Source organism: Tenrec ecaudatus, chromosome 4, assembly GCF_050624435.1.
Source record: "Tenrec ecaudatus isolate mTenEca1 chromosome 4, mTenEca1.hap1, whole genome shotgun sequence".
NCBI lineage: Eukaryota > Metazoa > Chordata > Mammalia > Afrosoricida > Tenrecidae > Tenrec > Tenrec ecaudatus.
Window position 1 is genome coordinate 39,292,868 of NC_134533.1, and position 20,340 is coordinate 39,313,207.

The window sequence follows — 20,340 nt, forward strand, 5'->3', positions numbered from 1 at the left end:
TCCCATCGAGCAGTTCAATCACTTGAAGCAGTATTGTACAATTGCTACTGTAATCAGTTCCAAAACATTCTCTTCCCCCTTCAACTCTTAGATACCAGCTCCCCTTATCCTGTAGTATTTTAAAGAATTGTTTTATTTAGCCTTTGACAGAGTGGAAGGTAAGGAAATTATTGTTTACTACATACTGATATACATACACGCATATATAAGCATCAACATGCACATATCCATACTGAAGGTGTAAAAAACATTTGTGGAAAAATGTAATTAAACAATAATGGATTTTTTTCATAAACTTTTTCAAGAAGATATATATATATATATTTCTATATATCTATGTGGAGCCCTGGTGGCATCATAATTAACTTAAAAGTTAGTTGAAATCCATAAGCCACATCACAAGAGAAAAACGTGGCAATTTAATTCTGTAAAGATTAACATCCTTGGAAGTTCTAGGGTCAGTTCTACTCTGTCTTACAGGGTGGCTATGAGTTGGAATCTATTCAATGGCAGTTGGGTATGTTTTTATAAATATGTAAATGTATATACATATACATAAATACATATACACAAGTATATAGGTTTTCTCACAGAAGACCTTGATAAGATGAAAAAAATTATTACTTAGAAAGTATACTTCTAAAACTTTTATTTTTTATACTTAGTAATGCCCAGCAGTTCAAAATGGCTTTTTTCGAAAATGGGAAATACAAAACAGTTAAGAAATAATTAGTCTGATGCTATCCCCTATTAAGAGAAAAGCAAAAAGCAATCAAAGATATTCACTTTCTGACAATTCGAGCTAACTAACATTCGCTTAATCTTCTTGCAAAGATTGTGTAAGAATAAATAAATAAAGGAAGCTTGGCCAAACGTTACCTTCCTCAGTAGGATGAACCCGACCTGGCTAACTGAAACCTCGGTAGCACATGGAAGCCTCCCACAAGCATGGGGGGGCACGAGACGAAGCGTGCTTCAGTCATTCAAGTACTGCTCTTAAAGAGCAAGTAAAAAGAATTATTCTTAATTTAAAAAATAGTTTCAATCATGTGGGCACCAAGTATAGAAAAACAAACATAATTTGGGTATGGCCCTTTTTTCAGAGGCAATTTTTCATGCATTGGTGAGAAAATAATCCAGATTGATTCCTTACTTTCAATCCTGTGCCACAGGGGATAGCCCTTCTCCAGGAAAAACAGGGGCTTCCGAGACCATAAACACGGTCCTCCCAATATTTCTTTAGCCAACGACCATTATCTCCAACTCATCCAGGTTGGGCTTCAGCCAGTTATTCTTCACCCAAACAGAAATGTCTGCCAGACATTCCACCAGCTGGGAGCCAGTTCACAAAGAGTCAACTTGAAAATGATTCATTGTGCTGAGCACCGAACAATGTTAGGGTGGGGGCGGGGGGCGGCTGGATTGGTGGTAGAGGGTGAGAACAAGCGGGAGATGAGGAATAACCGGGTGGTTCCCCATTAGGAAAAATCTTGGATAACAACCAGCAGACTCATATAATTTCATTTTTACTAAAAACTCAACAGGGAAGAGTACTCCTCGCATGGAACCTCAGATGAACAAGCACTTTTAAAGGCCACTGACAATATTTCTTGATCAAAAAGGTCAGATTTCCTTTTTTCTATAAGTAGAACACTATACCTTTGTGTCTAAATATCTTAACCTAAACAGTAAGTTGATTTTTGTAAAAAATTCCTTAAATTTTTTCCCTTTAGGATATCTGTGATGTAAACTAAGTTTTTTCCCCTCCAAATTATCTGAAACATAGGAACTGTAAGACTTACTGACAGGATTTGTAAGCAGCGTACCACGTATTTAGTTACATCGTCAGCATTTACTTATTTCCAAAAAGGGGTTTTCTTCCTTAACTTAATCTTAAGATTCACTAATAAACCATTCACTAGTGTATAACACTTAGCAAATTATGCATCTCTTAAAAGTGGTTTGTGGGAGATAATAAGAAAAGTTATGTATGCACATTTAAGAAGGAAACTAATGACTTATTGAATACATAAGGTGGATGCGGCTTGAATCTCAAAATGTACTAGAACCTCATTAATACATTTATTTCTGAGTTCCAGAGGTTTACATCATAGTCATTAACTACAAACTAAGTTCTATTTTAAAAGCTTACATGAAGTGTTAGGATGAGAGCAAACTTTTAAAATTATACAACGCCCACAAAACAAGTGATATTATACTGATACTGCTTTCAGCTCAGACTTGTTAGTAAATAGGGTTTTTAAAAAAAAATGTGATGGGGAAAAATCGGTTAATGATGAAAGTTGTACAGGCATCTACAAACTATCTATAGACTAAAAAGCAGTGAAAATTAAGTTTCTGTCTGAGATAACTTCTACCTTAAATATAAACCTATTCGACCCTCTCAGTTATTTGTAAAAACTTTTAAGAAGATTTTGGCATGTAAGTGTACTTTTTTTTTAAAGATGCAAAGTGCTACAGAGTTACTTTGTTTCATTAAGATTCATAAAGAGTATATTGATTTAATCTTAAAACTATTCTTGGCCAAAGGTGTTTTAAATCATCATTACCATCAGTGGTCTTCAAGATAAAAAATAGATGAATTCACGTAAAATAATCTAAATTGAACATCTTAAAAATAAAACCCTTAGAAGTAAAATGACCACGATTTGCTTTAGGAGGAATATACTATGGAAAATAAGTTATTTAACATAACTCCCACTGTTCAAAAAGCTTTTCTGAGCAGCAGCCTCGAAATTGGAACGTCCACATTTTCACCCTAACAGTTTCTAAGTGTTTTTATGTTTCTAGAGGAGATTCAAAGCCTCGTTGGTCTTCAGTATATGTAGTTGGAAATGGAACGAGAAAGTATTTGTGCTTCAAATACTTAGATACACAATTCGAATTTAATTTTTATATTAATTTTTAATTTGCTATATTACAGTTTCCTGTAAGGAACATTTTGAGTGAGGACATTCAGGATTCACCACGATGAGTAATTTGATGGTTACAGAGCCACGCACGGCATAATGATATCACTCAAGTATGTACAATGATACTGCCACTCCTCTTGGCCCATCTGGATGTGAACATCTCAGATGGCTCAAAAATCCTTCTTATTCTAGACAAATCTCCCTTCACTCCTGGGTGAAAGTTGTCAGTTCTGGACAGTCGCCAAGACATGACTAGGAGAGAAGCCAGAAGAGAAGAGAGCCAGTGTCCAGGAGTTTTAAGAGTTTCCTGGGAGTCTCAAACTGCATTGTTTTAAGTGACATAAAAGGATCTTCGGATGATCCGTTACAGGATTATTGTCCAATTCATTATTAAAACTTAAATTACGTCAAACGTTGGTGGAACTACAAGGCAAATAAAATTGTGTAGTCCTCTACCTTCCTGCTTCAGTTTTAAACTTCAAGGTTAATTGTTTTGCATGCTCCTTGTCTGCTTTCACAGCCTACTTTCTGCTTGCTTGTATAGAACGGCAATACTATTTTCATTATGATACCCTAAATCCATTTAAATGGATTTTAACTGAGTATTAATTTAATGCTCCCTGTCAATCCCAACCACAGAAGCTCTAAACTATGTACTTAGTTAAATGATAACAAATTAAGCTATTGTCCAATAAATTCCCTATCATCACTTTCTAATAAAACTAGTTTATATAACTATCTAGAGTTACTAAAAATTTCAGAATACTTCAGACTCTGGCCTTTTCCTTCCTACCTGAACCTAACTTTCTTCAATTATCTCAAAATCAATCACCTAATTATTATAATATTTATACCAAGTCAATATATAGTTGTAGAAAAGATTTTAACAAGAGAATCAAGAAGTTATCAACCAATAGTTTAAGGGACATGAGGCTTGAAAGGAATAAACCAATTAGCATAAAGCACTTACACAACGTCACAAATAACTTTTGGGTTACTCAGTTTACACTATTTAAGGAAACACAGCATCATATCTGAAGTATTATAGCATGAAAGTGCTATGATGTTAATGTTGAAAAGTTAAAAGCCATTTTTAACTTGCTTTATGCATGGCCCTACTCATTGACAAGACTGGTGAAATAGTCCCATTAAAAAAAAAACAAAAACCCAAAACATTCCCCCTCCCCGCCAAACTAGTATGGTAATATTGATAGCTGAATTTAGAATATTTTCTGGAAACTATATGTGTAGATACATGAACATATGAGGGACATTTACAAGTTCATTGAAAATGGTATTAAAAATTATGAAAATTTCCCACAAAATATTTGAAGCCCCCTCATACTGGAACTTATACATAGCACTGTCGTCTATTTTGTTATATAGTCTAAAATTTATATTTGGATCAGAAGATAAGTTATCTAGGGCCATTGTATGAGAGACTTGTTTCTCCCTGCTGATTTATTTCTCCATTCTATAGAAACCAAGGCTGTAAGGTAATAACATTATTTATACTAAGTCTGTAACATTTTCACAACCCTTCTCTATCTTCCTCAGAGTTTTCACCTATTTCAGTGGATTCAAGTTTTGTTGTTGTTTAAGAAAACAACAACAAATAAACAAATAAAAGAAAACCTAAACTCATTGTCACTGAGTGGATTTTGCCTAAAATTGCCCTTTAGGACAGAGACCTGGCCGGCTTTGTCCAGTGTGTCGATCCCTCCAGTAGACCGTCCCCTCTTTCTGATGGGCTCAAGCCAGTCACCTCCCAGTAAAAACAGACTGTTGTAACCACTGTCCCTCCAGGACTGGAAACATAATTCTGTTCTTAGCTATTCTGAGTTTAAGAAAGAATACAATTTTATGAAATATAATTATGCTATTGATGTTTATATAATAAAATAGTGATGATACCACATTAAATCTGTGCAGATTTATACCGAACCTATTTTAAAGTACAATTAGCTTATTTTAGAATATAGAGGAACTTTCATAAATTAAAAAAAAACTACACATAAATTAAAAAAAACTATCCAGGACTCTTGGTACTATTCATAAGAGAAATCATAAAACATACATATTTTGGTTACTTTTTCTAACTCTTAAAAGATAGTCACAAAGAAGCCAAATGGCAAATATGCTTCAAGGGCAGAAGAAATTGACAACTTGCCAAATCTGAGTAGGAATCAGCAATGGAGTCTTTGTGTTTTCTGTTTGATTGAACACTTGGGGTTCTAACTTTTGGTATGATGTTGATTCCTTTATAATTAAACCTTATTCTTATTTAGAAAACATTATGATTTTCAGAAATGTTATTTGCATTCACATACTTCACACTCTTAGCAGAACGTCTATTTACATCAGTTTTATTTCTTTACCAGTAGGTGTTATTTTATGCCATCTTTTAAACAATCTAACATATTCTGAAAACTTATAAATAGCATGAGTAAAATACTGTAAATAAATAGGTTGGGCAGAATGATGGTATGGTGTTCAATATTAATTTTGGATATTTTCTATGAACTGTAAGTAATGCAATTTCATATTACGGGGACTGTCCACATGGAAATTTCTTTCTTACTACTTTATACGAGAAATTCTTAAAATGAGATTCACAGATGTCCAAAAGCTCACACCCTGCTTGGAAAAACAATTGCCAATATCCAAGTATGAAACAGAGTATCCAGCTGATGTTTGTGATGCAGTGGCAGGTTAAAGATACTAAAGTTTAAAATCAGCTTAGAATAATCCCATATTGAGTATAAAATTATAGCCTGTCATCAGGCACAGGCTGACAGAGCCAGGTCCAGATGGGAGACTGGCTGGGAAAAAAGCTGAGGCAGGTGGGAGAGTGATGGGAACCTGATGGAAGACAGGACTACTCCCTCTGCTGGCAAGGTTCTCACCTGCTTGAATTTTTAACAAATGACTTCTTTTCTTTAATTATTTAAGATATAAGCAATAAATTATGCAAGGTGTTCCTTCAGTCTGCTGTATTGTGTTTGCCCATTTTCAAATGCACGGTACCCTATTTGCACTAGATAAATCTGTCAGAACTATACGGATCCAATGTTTCACCAGGGGGTCCAATTACTTATCTTGTAATTTAATTGTTTCAGATGCATAAGGAAGTATAGCATTACTTTTTAGAGTATGATTAAAAAAAATAAAGGATTCCTGTGAATTATACTCGCTGATCAATATATCTTCTTAAAGAAAAAGAAAATTCTTAGCTTACAGGCTTCACCTGCTCTTTCTCAGGGCTCTGCATACTGCCCCGTAATGAAATAATATAGAAATGAACCATATAAATCAACTATACAGGGTACAAGGAAAAAGCATGTCACAGCAAAACAGCATCGATGTACAGCGCCAAACCTATCTGATAATCTAATGATCTGAGTTTACAGATATTAGGTACTAATATGTAAGGAATTAAGAACTAATGTTTGCACACAAATTTTGCTAAATTTCACAGAAAAATCATTCAATATTTGATTTTCAATGTAAGTTAATAGCTGCAGCAGAAACATTTAGTAAAAATCTGTTCTAAGATTTTGGCCTACAACCAGAAGCTCCCAGAACAGGAGGGATCAGCTTTTTCACCCACTGTTCTCATCTGAATCCTGGCTTAAAAGCTATTCCAGCTCCCAGCTTTCCAGAAGGCTCCATCCCAGGAATCCTTGCCTGCCATTTGGATGGCTGATTTTACTCTCTCAGGACTTTCTTACAGTGGCTCCACTATGCTGAACTGGCACTTGCTTCTAGAAGTGAGTTATTATTAAACTGGAGGTCAATTGTGGCACTAACAACTCTTTGGAAGCTTTCAGTCACAGTGTACAATTTGCTAGTCTAATTAAATATTAATTCTAAGTGTTACATTTTGTGGCTAAGAGCTTTTATATTCCATCATCAGCCTGGAAGAGAAAGAGGTGACAAGGCTAATTTAATCTCTCCTCCTGTCCTCCTCAACATTAAAGATGAACTACACGGGGTGCAAAGACATTATTAAAGATGCAGGAACTCTTTAGATAGTAATAATAATGTAATTAATAGCAAAGGGCTAAGATGTAAAGTTAGGATGTAAGAGCTAATCTGGTAATTTAGCTTTAATTATAAAAAGTTACAAGCATATATCATCTTAAAATCAAGAAATAGTATCATACTTTTTTGAAGACAACAATCTTTAAGGGATGGTATGCATCAAAGTATATACAAATAGAAATAATTTAATTAAGAAGATTTATATTTTCCTCACAATTATCTTTCAGATGGCTCATCACAGTAGAGATGAAAAAAAACCTTTGCACCTTGGTCTGTAACATAAGTCAAAATTCAGAAATAAAACTGTACTTCTCTACAAACAAAAGGTAGTGTGAAAAAGGACAGAGCGTGTAGACTAAAAATAACAAATAATGGAAAAGATCACCCCCAGTTTACATCTATCATGTTCAAGTGGACTAAACACACAGGCCCCTCCTGCTTTCTGCTCCCAGAACAGTTGTGCCCATGCCTGGACACCAGGCATTATAAACCCTACGCCGTCCAGCAGCCAAAGATTCCATATGCCTAAACAGACGACTCCATCGCCACACTGCAACGAGACTCTTCACTAATCCTATCACTAGAACATTTGAAAAATTTGACCCTAGAGTACCTTAGTTAAACACCACTATTAAAGAAACCATAGTATTAATCACTACATGAAGTATAACATCACAAAATTATTTGAGAAAAAGTTAAAAACCATTTAAAGCCAAAATTATTTATATGGTTTACCACGTATGCTTAGATTAAGAATAACAAAAGGTTTCTAACCCTTTTGTGTTGCTTTAATGATACATAAGAACCTTATTTACAATTTAGTCTCCTTTTTGATACATATTTTATATTATATTAAGATAGAATGGTTCCTATACTCTACTTATGCTCTATATAGAAAATTACAGAGAATTTGGTTTTTGTGTATAGTTTCAATCCCTTGACCAAGAAGGAAATGAATAATACATATGCATAAAGCAAAAAACTTAAAATCTGTTAAAAAAATAATTAGATAACAGCAGGTATAGTCTGAAATAAAAGAAAAAATTGGGTTTTAAGAATTTCTGAATCCCAAGTCTGAGGTAGAAGAGTCAAAATAAAGCTTCATAATTTGTTATTTTAAATAGACATTAAAATTAAAAATGTTTAAATCATCAGAATGATTTTTTAATGCAGGTAATTTGACTGTGTGGATAGTAACAAATTATGGATGACAGTGTAAGGAATGGAAATTCCAGACATTCTATTGTGCTCATGTGGATCCTATACACAGGATAAGAAAGAGGTAGTTCTTCAACCACAACAAAGGAATACTTCTTTGTTTAAGATCAGGAAGGGTGGGTGTCAGAGTTGTATCCTTTCAGCATACCTATGCAAATGCGTATGCGGAGCCAAAAATCTGAGAAATGCATCCTCAAGATTGACAACCTGCGATACGCAGCTCACACAGCCATGCTTGCTAAAGGTAGACAACGTGAAGCACTTACTGATGAAGATCAAAGGACCCAGTCTTCGGTCTAGAGTCCAACAAAAATCCTCACAAACATGTCAAGATAGCAACACCATGATCGACGGAAAAAATAAAAGTTGTCAAGGATTCCTTCTACAATGTACACGCATGGAAGCGGCTGTCAAGACATCAACTGGCATACCATAGTATATAAACCTGCTGCAAAAGACCTCGTTCGAGTGCAAAGAAACAAAGAGGTCCCTTTGTGGCCCAAGGGTCCCTCGGTCCAATCCACAGTATTTTCCGGACCACGGAAAACAAAGAAGAAGGTATGCGCTGGCATGGCTGTGTTGGAGAAGAATACGGAATGGACCATGGATTGCCAACAGAACCTACAAATCTAACCTTGAAAAAGTATGGCCAGAATGCTCCTTAACATACGTAGTTTCATCTACTTTAGACAAAGACCAGTTGCCCTACTTGGTAAAGTCAAGGGTCAGCAAAGAACAGGGCAGCCCCTCAATGAGACAGATCGACGCCTTGGCTACAACAAGGGGTTCACACAGAGCAAGTACCCTGAGGCTGGGGCGGGAGGGAGCCGTCCGTCTCCTCGCCCTGTACCGGTGCCGACATGAGTCAGCACAATTCAAGGGCACCTAACAACAGTATCACTCAAATTTGTAAAGCAGATTTGACAAATATGTGTAAAATTAAAAACTACTTTTACATTTGTGAATTTCTTATATCTATTTAGAATAATTGAGATCATAGAAATTAAAAGAGAGATCCTTAGTTAAGAATATATTGATCAAGGAATTCATGAAAAATCAACACCTAGGATATCTGGCTTTACTTTTTAGTAATTGATATTTAAATTCAGGAAGCTAAATCTGTAATTTCTATCGTTAGTAAAGGGCATGTAAAAAGGCGGCTTAATATCGATGCAGTCCTATGACACACAGTGCTCGTCTCCACAATGACATAAAAGGATTTTCCATAGTTCTATGGCTACAAATCCAGAGAAGTTTAGTGTTTCTTCACCATGCAGTAACTCTTAGTTCTTGTTTTAGGGAAGAATGATTTTACACAGAGAAACCGGTACGCCATTAGAATACACATTTTCTAATCCCATCCAGTGGTGATAAAGCAATCCACTGCGGGATGGATTAGCTGCTAAAAGGCACACCATGGATAGAAATGCTTACGGATGTAAGGTTTGGATTTGAATTTCTCTACCTGGAAACATAACATGTTTCATTCATGCCAGTATGTTCCAAGCTTTCCTACTCGATTATAGAAGATGCTCTTTAAGACATATCAACTGAAATAACACCTGAAATCAAATCTCATTGGATATTTAAAAGATATAACAAGGTTCATCCTTCCTGTTTTCATCAGAAAATTAATTTCTCTTAGTATAAATTAGCTAATGCTGGTAATAGTTTTCTTCAATCAGATAGCTCGGGGAGGGCGGACTCTATGTATCAATTGCCATACATTACTGGTCATGTGATAAAAAATGAATAGGGTATTATTTGATCACAAGCCAGTAGTGGCAAATAAAAATATACTGCAGGCAACTTTAAAATATGAACTCTGTTCTGCATCAAACATAGTTTAAAAATAAGTTTAAATATAATTTACCAATCAATGTTCTCTCAGCAAATACATTACATGCTGACAAGCCTGTAATGAGAAAAATACCATCTCATCTCATCATCAAGAATATCAAAGAAGTTTTCATTTCTGCATTATTAGTATTAAGGAGAAATTGATTAGGTGGTGATGTATATTTAAAATTTTCTTTTAAAATGTACATCATTGAGGTAGAATGTAAAAACAATGGACATCATGACTGCTTAGATAAAAATAAGGAATATTAAAAAATAAATTATCTTTTTGAAAAGAAAACTGTAGTAAAAGGAAATAGGAAAACAAAATCCCTATTTTAATTATAATTCCAAAGTACATCAATATATATTTCAGGCAAAAAAAATCAATGATATTTCAGGTAAAATTGTTTTCAACATTAAAAAAATACATATTTTTAAAGTAAAATACGTAAGTTTAGAGACCTTTACTCTATCCTCACTAATAAAGTTACAATAAGGAAACAATTATTTCCAAAAGGAATAAATGTTACACAAGACAGGGATAAATTACTGTATGGAAAACCAATTGGTTCTGTAAACTTTCACCCAAATCACAACAACAACAAAAAAATGCTATGGGTCATCATTTTTCCCAAGCACACAATTGTCACTGGGAAGTAGAAATAGATATATAATTTAAAAGGTAAAAAATGTTTTTGTAATTTAGAGGTGGATGGGAAATTTCATTAACACTAAGCCAGTTTCCATTTATAGAGTAAACATTAGTTTTATATTTTATTAGATATGAGAATAAAACAGTAGTTATTTTCTTACCAAAAAACTCTTTAAAAAGCTTCAAAGGCTGCGAAACATTTTCCTTATTTAACAGTAAATGGGAAAACACAGCCAAATATTCAGTACAGCGGCAATATGCCAATTTTTACTATTTATTACATATCTCATTAAAAAAAATTTGAGTGCTCTTATAGTGAAAATTATATGTAGAAAAAGTTTAAAGGTAGGGCTTTAGCAATTTTTCCTGGAGGCAACTTAAAAATGATTCTCCATCATAACAACCTCCACTTGACAACAGAGTTTTGCACAGTGGTGCTGTGAGAATGTGAGCAGCTGCTGTTACTAGAACTAAAGGTCTGTCTACTGCTCGCGTCTGAGAGAGCACATGCACGGCTGTCCTCTCATCTTGCCATCCTCACCAATTAACTATGAACATGGAGGGCTGTACACATGCTCTGGGGGGCTCTTTAACAGGCTTCTTGGCGAGTGGAACAACTACACAGCAGGGATCTGGGAACGGGTGAGGCAGAATATAGGGGAGCCCTCCGTAGTTCTGCTCCTTCTAATGACACTTCATAGTTCAGCTTGTAACAAAGTCTGTGTTTAACTTAGCCATTTCCACATACATTTTGATGCAATGGTTTTTGGCAGATACTAAGATGAAATTCTAGAAAGAAAATAGATGAGTAACACCATTATGTCACAGGACAGGTTTTTTAAGACTATACATAATTTTAAAGACAGAATATATTTGATACCTAATTTGACTGTTTATATATATTTATGTTAGACTTTTATACATTGTAAAATGTGCTTATCATATTTTAGGTGCTAGCTTGAAAATATTTAATCCAAATGACATAATTTTTTTTACGTGTAAAGTTGTGAAGTCAAGCACAAAATATTTCAAACGTAAATTTAAAAATAATTCTTGTTCATTCAACCTATAAAAGTCTTATTATAACAATAAGTTCAAATCAGTTTGGGATCTATGTCATTATTTTCCCTATTTTAACTTTTCCCCACTCTTTGCAATTTCCTTAACTATGTGTTCCTTGCCTACAATGAAATTAAACATGGGAAGCATGCCAAAAGTACAATAAAGGGTAACTAATCATTACTGTACATGTCTGACAGAATGCTAATAACGAAAGTAAAAACAATGATTGGCTGCTTTGCCAATCTGAGGGATATAGATATTTTATATACTTTTAATCTAGTATAATTTACATAACATATTCAAGTAAAGGTATTATAATTCTATTAGATATTTAATGGAACGCAAACATTTCCAAGGACATTAAACTTAGGATTTCTACTTCTTCTCAGGAACCAGTTTACTATCAATTCCGAAGTTCAACTGGTCAAATAATTACATATCGCAATTATCTGCTTTATCCACACTATCTTTTCCATTGTTGAGAGCCCTGTGAGGATAGGCGCTTTGTTTGTCTTGGTCACTGTTGTCCCCGGCTGGTGTCTGCACTGGTGGCAGTAAGAAATGCTTGTTGACTCGATGGAGTAAATTAGCCCTAGTCTTGCCGTATCTACTTAAAGCACGATTCTGAAGTCCCCAAGGCTAGCAGGGGTCTTACTGGAGAGGGAGCTGATGTGCGATGCGAAAAAGCCTTGCTACAACATTTCAATGTTCTCAAACTCTGGCTGGCCAGCTGCCTGCGTTTCAGCCACGCATTGCTGTACATAAAGGTGCGTAGGCTGGAACCAATGTGATGGAAACTAACAAGCCGGTCTGACTCTGAACTACCACGTGAGAAGTCTGCCAGCTTCTTTCATAGAACGATGCAGCCTGCCGGAAGTTTCTCTGGCAGTCCCGGCCACCTTGTATTTCGTAAGCTGATTTCTGTTGAAATCTGCTGTTTTGGAGGTCTGTCAGGTGCAATGATGATGACTCGTGCTAACTTTTATGGAGTGCCTTTCCTGCGCCAGCACTGTGTTAGCGCTCCTACTCGGAATGCTACCCACTGGGTATTATTTGCGCACGTTTACCGATGAAGAAGCTGAGATTGCGAGAGTTAAGACGGATGAGGCCACAGAAGCTCCCTCAAGTGCTAAAGAGGCTTGCTGTCACTCTGAGGAATAAGGAGCACTTGATCTACGCCAATGTAGTATCAATGGCCTCATGCGCATGTGAAAGCTGGACAACGAGGACCAGAGAAGAAATGATGTATTGGAACAGCGGTGCTAAAAAATTGATTTGGAAAGTTTCATGGCCTGACAGAAGAGCAAACAGTCTGTGTTGGAGGAAGTACAGGCGGAATGCTCCTTAGAAGGGAGGCTGGCGAGACTTGTCACACGAATGTTGGCCATGTAACCAGAGGAGACCAGTCCTTGGAAAAATACATCAGACTGGGTAAAGTTCAGGATCAAGGCTGCAACAATGGGCTAAAGCATAACGATTGTGTGAATGGTGTAGGACCAGTGTGGTTCATTCTGCCGTCGGCGGGATCACAGTGAGTAAGCGTCAACTGGACGGCACCAAACAACACTGTTGAACTCTTCAGATCGATGTGCCAGCAACATCATAAGGAGATCAAATGAGTTACTATTTGAAAAGTGTTCAGGACAGTGGCTGTCTCTATATTAAATAAACTCAGGCTCAGGTCCTGAGTGTCCACATGTCTTTGCTTAGCTCTCTAGGCTTCTAGTTTCTGTCTTTTTTCTTTGCTTAAAGACTGCAATTTCCCTGGTCAGTCTTTAAGAGTTGAGTTTTATCCCTGTTTATATCATGACTAATTATTTTTATATAAATCATCTTATTGGGTGTTTTTAGAGCTCTTATAACAATCCATACTTCAATTGTATCAAATGCATTTGTACATATGTTGCTATCATCATTTTCAAAATATTTTCTTTCTAGTTGAGCCCTAGGTATCAGCTCCTCTTTTTTTCCCTCTTTCCCCCACCACGGTGAACCCTTGATAAATTATTATTGTTTTCATATCTTACACCCATGTTTCTGTTTTATGTCCCCAGGGGGTGGGGCGTTACACTTTGATTAATGTGATCAGTTCCCCTTTCTCCCCCTTCCCTCCCTCCTATCCTTATGGTATTGCTACTCCCATTGACTGTTCCTGAGGGGTTTGTCTGTCCTGGATTCCATGTGTACGGAGCTCTTATCTGCACCAGAGTACATGCTCTGGTCGAGCTGAATTTGTAAGGTAGAACTGGGTCATGGTAGTGGGGTGGGCAGGAAGCATTAAAGAACCAGAGGAATGTTGTGTGTTTCATGGGTGCTGTGCTGCACCCTGGCTGGCTCGCTCTTTCCTTGTCACCCTTTGGGTTTCCACTCCAACCTTCATCATTCTCACTGATGTGATAGTTTGTTTTGGGTTTTCTGATATGTGATACATGATCCCGTCGACACTTCATGATCACACAAGGTGGTGTACTTCTTCAATGTGAGCTTTGTTGCTTCCTTGCTAGAAGGCCACTTGTTTAACTTCAAGTTTTTATAACCCAGACACTATATTTTGTAATAGCCAGGCACCATTAGTTTTCTTCACCACATTTGTTTATGCACCTATTTTTCTTCAGCGATCGTATGACTAACATTTAAAAAAAAACTGTAAAGTTTTGTAAAGTTTTACATTTTCTTCTATTTTCAAAATAATATTGTGTTTTAGCTAAAAGTTTTCAAACAAATTAGGTTCCCCTTGACCAATATTTATATAAGTTGTTGTGTACAACTGATTATAATTTTCACAATATATCAGTTTTTCATGATTTCCATTCTGTCGGTTCTGTTACCACTGCTCTACCTTCCCCTCGCCTCTTTTCCATCTCACCTTAGCTTTTGGTAAATGTTCAGTTTGGTATCACATAGTTGATTGTTTAAGGGAGTTAGTTCATTACACACGAGTGATATTGGCTATTTTACAAGTCAATCTATTATTTGACTTAAAGGTGATCTGTAGATAGAGCTTCAATTCCAAGTTCACAGGCTATCTAAGGTGACAGTCTTGGGGCTTCTTTTAGTCTTTTTTGGTCCAGTAGGATTGGCCTTTCTTAGGAATTTGAGTTGTGCTCGACATTTTCACCTGTTTTTATTCTGGAATGTTCTACTGTGCCCCTGGTTAGAGTGGTTAGGCATAGCAGTAGCTAGGCATCAACTGATTCTGGTCCTTTTAGCCTTTATTCTCTTTTATTCCCTTCTGTTCCTGATGAGTAAGCATAAAAAGTTGTCTCTTAGATGGCCCCTCACAAGCTTTTAATAAGTCAGATGCTACCCACCAAACCGGGATGCAGAACATTATCTTTGTATGTTACACCAACTAACTAAGCTGTCCTGGACCCAGGACTGTGATCCCATCGCCTACATGTTATGATGCAGAAACAAATATATAATTATATATCATATCCCAAGATCAAGAGAATAATATAATTTTCTTAAAGCTCAAATGAAAACCAAACCAAAACTAAACTCATTGCCATTGAGTTAATTCTGACTCATAGCAACTCTGTAGGGCAGGGTAGAACTGCAGCTGTGAGTTTCTGAGACTGACTCTTCTTTATGGGAGTACAAAACCTCATCTTTCTCTAGGCTGGTAGGGGTTTCAAACTGCTGACCTTGTGATTAGCAACCCAAATCATAACCATTATGCCATCAGGTCTCCTCAAATGTTAACAGTGCCATATTAATAGTATATGATAGCCATGCAAAACTGCCTAGGGCATAGGAATACAGAAAATTTTTAAGGGGTTGTTCATTTTAAAAAAAAACAATATAGTCTTTTAATAGCTGGGCACCATCAGCTTTCTTCACATTGCTTATGCACCCATTTGACTTCAGCAATCATGTCAGGAATGAGAGCATCACAGAATGCCAGGCTATTAAACAAAGTGTTCTTGCATTGAGGGAGGACTTCAGTAGAAGCCCAATGTCTGTCTGCTACCTTAATACTTAACCTATAAATATATGGACAGAGACCTATATTCCTATTGTTATATATTAATATTTACATATGTACATGTATAGGCAAACTATTGACTAATGCAGGAGGCATCAAGAGAAGATGGAAAGAATACACCGAGTCACCGTAAGAAAAAGATCTAGTCGACATTCCATCATTTCAAGAGGTAGCGTATGATGGTGCTGAATGCATTACCCAAAATCAAGATACCAGTAACGATGGAATTCCCATTGAAATGTTTCAGCAAAACAAATGAACATCAGAAGACCCCAAAGAAACAAATATATTGGTGCAAAGGATGGGGGTCGGAGTGGACACCCAATGCCCTTCTGTAGACAATTGGGCATTCCCTCACAGAAGGGTCACAGGGAAAGAATGAGTGAGCCAGGTGCAGCATATTACTAACAAACACGACATTCCTCTAGTTCTTAATGCTTCCTCCGGCCTACTATCATGACCTCAGTTCTACCTTACAAATCCGGTTAGACTGGAAGATGTACACTGGTACAGGTAAGAGCTCTGGACACATGGAATCCAGGATAGGTAACCCTTCAGAAATAGTAATGGGAGTAGCGATACCATGAGGGTAGGGGGAAGATATGGGGAGAGGGGGAGAAATGGGAACCCATCTATAATGATAGACATATAGGCCACCCCCCACCCGTGGGGACAAACAACAAAACGTGAGTGAAGGGAGACAGCGGATCGTGTAAGATATGAAAATAATAATAATTTCTAAATTGCAGGGGTCCATGAGGGTGGCAGGGTGGGGGAGGGAGGGACAAAGAGGAGCTAGTACCAAGGGCTCAATCAGAAATAAAATGTTTTGAAAATGATGATGGCAACATGTACAAATATGTTTGATACAATTGATGTGTGGATTGTTATAAGAGCTGTAAGAGCCCCCAATAAAATGATTTACTAATTTAAAAAAAAGAAGAAAGTCTTGCTCTGTATTTTCTTGTTTCTTTTTTAGTGGCATATTAAAATGTATAAATTAAACTATAATATAAAAGTACTAAAATTCAAATATTGTTCAATGTTCAAACATCCAGTTCACCACATCGTCTCAATTACTATTTAATCAGTGGTGTAGATGGGCTGACTCTAGGCAATCTGGTAGTTCATTGCGATTCCAGCCACAGAGGTTGGAGCAATCCCTGGCTCAGAGACACAAAGTGTTTGAGATCTCTTCTCTAATCAATTGTGAAGATCACCACCAAAGTAGTAAATTTATACAAGATATGACAAAATAATAATTTATAAGTTATCAAGGGCTCATGAGGGAGGGGGGAGCAGGGAGGGAGGGAAAAAAAAGAGGACCTGATGCAAAGGGCTTAAGTGGAGAGCAAATGCTTTGAACATCATGAGAGCAAAGAATGTATAGATGTGCTTTACACAATTGATGTATGCATGAATTGTGATGAGATTTATGAGTTCCTAATAAAATGTTTTAAAAAAGAGTAGTAACCTTATAAATGTTTTATTTTACCCCAAAGGTCTCCCTGGAGTACATTGAGAAAAAAAAAAAGCACTGGAATGTGCTTTACACATGTACAAACATGTTTATTCTAAAATTTTTTCTTTGCTATTATGCACAAGGAAAGCGTGCTTCCCTTTTTATCTCTCCATTTTCTGCTAAACCTTTCACATGGACTAATTTGCCAATGATTTTACAGAGATAATTTTTTTCTTAAAAATGTTGAATAATCACAATGTTACAACTGGAACTATCTTTTAAGTTTTTTTTTTTTAAAGAACTATTTTTTTCTCATGGAAAGTTAGGCTCATCAAAGGTAGTGGTACTGAAGGTATACACAGCCACTGTGGAAAATCACATGACATTACTACAAACAACTAGAAATAGAAATTCTATACAATTCAGCAGTCCTTCTGCTGGGTATGTACCCTAAAGAAGAACCAGAGCATGAACAGACATAGGCACACCAATGTTCAATAGCAAGAAGATGGAAACACTTTAAAGGCCCAACAGCAGAAGAATGGAAAAGCAACTTTGGTTCCTACACACAGCGGAATACTAGGCATCCCTACAAAACAACTGACACCACCATGAAGCACCTCATGCTGTGGATGAGCCTGGAGAACACTGTGTTGCGTGAAGCCAAGGATGAATACTGTGTGAGACCACTGTCACCCGGGGGAGAAAAAACTAGCATGTTACGCAGACTATGGAGTCGGCCCGAGCGGGGAGGGCTAAGAAGGGACGATAAAGCAGTGAGTGACACGGTTGATGAGTGTTGACTCCACTGACGAGGAAGATGATGAGCCACAGGGGGGAGGAGGGAAAGCAAGGAACAGGGAGAGGTAAGCTGAAGAGGGTTTGATTAGTAGTTCAGACGGTGGAATACAAAAAAAGTATGTGATCCAAGATAATAAACTAGTGCCTTATTAAATACATTTATAAGAACTTTTTCGATTCATTGAAAGGGCTCAGATTGATTCGAAATACCATTTTCCTCCTGTAAAGATCTAATTTCCATTTTGTTTAAAATTTGAAATGATTTGAAAGGAAAGGCGATTTGAGTAGCACATAGCAATGTGCTAACTGTATAAGCATGTACTGCCCACTTTTTTCCACTTGGGAGAGAAGGGATATGGCACTAACCTCACTAATCCTAATATTTTAAATTAAAGATCGTAGATACACGGAAGATAATAACGGTTTTCTGTTAAAGGTATCTATGAACCAAACTCCGAGTTCTTTTTCTGGACGTTAGAGGATTGTGATGTTTCATCAATGTAACAAACAAAAGTTTTGAACTTTACTTCTTGGAAAGTATATTTAGGCTCTTTATTTCATCAGAGAACTCCAAATTTCAACTACATTGATTATATTTATATTAAATAATTAAATGTAACATTGTCATGTCATAAATTTTTTTAATATGTCATTTAAATTCCAGATTCTGTTGCAAAAACAAAGACCATTTACTTGTCCAAGGCAGGATCCCTGATCACATGATCCCTTCCTGGCCTCTCTGACTCTTATTATTAAAGATTTGAGATTTATTAGTTTTGATAGAATTAGTTCCATAATAAAAAACTTGTAAGTCTTTTCTGGTACAGCATTCCGATTATATGGTTTCAGAGCCTGATTTCTTTTTTTTTAGTTTATAAAACAGCTTTCAGGTGTGGAACTTTGACATAGTTTCTTTTTAAACATTTTATTAGGGACTCATATAACTCTGATCACAATCCATACATACATCAGTTGTGTAAAGCACATCTGTACATTCTTTGCCCTCACCATTTTCAAAGCATTTGCTTTCCACTTAAGCCCTTTGCATCAGGTCCTCTTTTTTTCCCCCTCCCTCCCCGCTCACCCCTCCCTAATGAGCCCTTGATAACTTAAAAATTATTATTTTGTCATATCTTGCCCTGTCCTAAGTCTCCCCCACCCCCTTTTCTGTTGTCTGTCCCCCAGGGAGGAGGTCACATGTGGATCCTTGTAATCAGTTCCCTCTTTCCAACCCACTCACCCTCCACTCTCCCAGCATCGCCTCTCACACCCCTGGTCCTGACGGTATCATCCGCCCTGGATTCCCTGTGTTGACTTAGTTTCTTAACTTCTCTCAGAATGAGTTTTCTTATCGATAAGGGTGAGATAGTTTATTGTGCTAGCCTGGCCGATAAACACAAGTAGGATTAATTGAAGGATGGAGAGATAAATGGCTTGGTGAGCCACGCCTTTCTTTTTTTTTTTTTTAACATTTTATTAGGGGCTCATACAACTCTTATCACAATCCATACATATACATACATCAATTGCATAAAGCTCATCTGTACATTCTTTGCCCTAATCATTTTCAAAGCATTTGCTCTCCACTTAAGCCCTTTGCATCAAGTCCTCTTTTTCCCTTTCCTCCCCGCTACCCCCTCCCTCATAAGCCCTTGATAATTTATAAATTGTTATTTTGTCATATCTTGCCCTGTCCGGCGACTCCCTTCACCCCCTTTTCTGTTGTCCGTCCCCCATGGAGGAGGTCACATGTAGATCCTTGTAATCGGTTCCCTCTTTCCAACCCACTCACCCTCTACCCTCTCAGTATCGATCGCCCCTCACACCCCTGGTCCTGAAGGGATCATTCACCTTGGATTCCCTGTGCCTCCAGCTCCTATCTGCACCAGTGTACATCCTCTGCTCGATCAAGAGCCTCACCTTTCTTGTCTCTTCCTCTTAGACATTGGACCAGTGTGCGGCTGCTTTGTTTGTTCTGTGCCTCAATTTAAAGGCTACACTACCCATGGGACGCACAACCGATGGACTGTTTCACTGTAAGCTGAGGTCCCTTTAAGCCCACACAATTGGAATGTACATCTCTGGATCTGGGGACCGACAGCTGGTGACCTGCCTTGCTGTTTGCTGCCTGGGTATATATAGCCCAGCTCGCTCTACAGAGGAGCAACTGGCGGCCCTCAAGACTTAAAGGACTGCTAGTGTCTCACAACTCTCTCAGAGGAGTGAGTTGCACTGAGCCATTTGTACTGCTTTATAATTTAACTGTTCATTTCTTGTGTTATATATCTATTTTTATAAATATATATAGAAAATTACTGGAAATCTGGTTTTGTCTCTC

The 20,340-nt window shown here is 36.9% G+C and overlaps 1 protein-coding gene across 3 annotated transcripts in view; it reads right to left on the reverse strand.

The window, feature by feature from the left end:
- Positions 1-20,340, reverse strand: part of ELP4 (elongator acetyltransferase complex subunit 4) — a 245,697-nt gene that overhangs the window by 152,151 nt on the left and 73,206 nt on the right. The gene's annotated exons all lie outside the window — the stretch shown is intronic.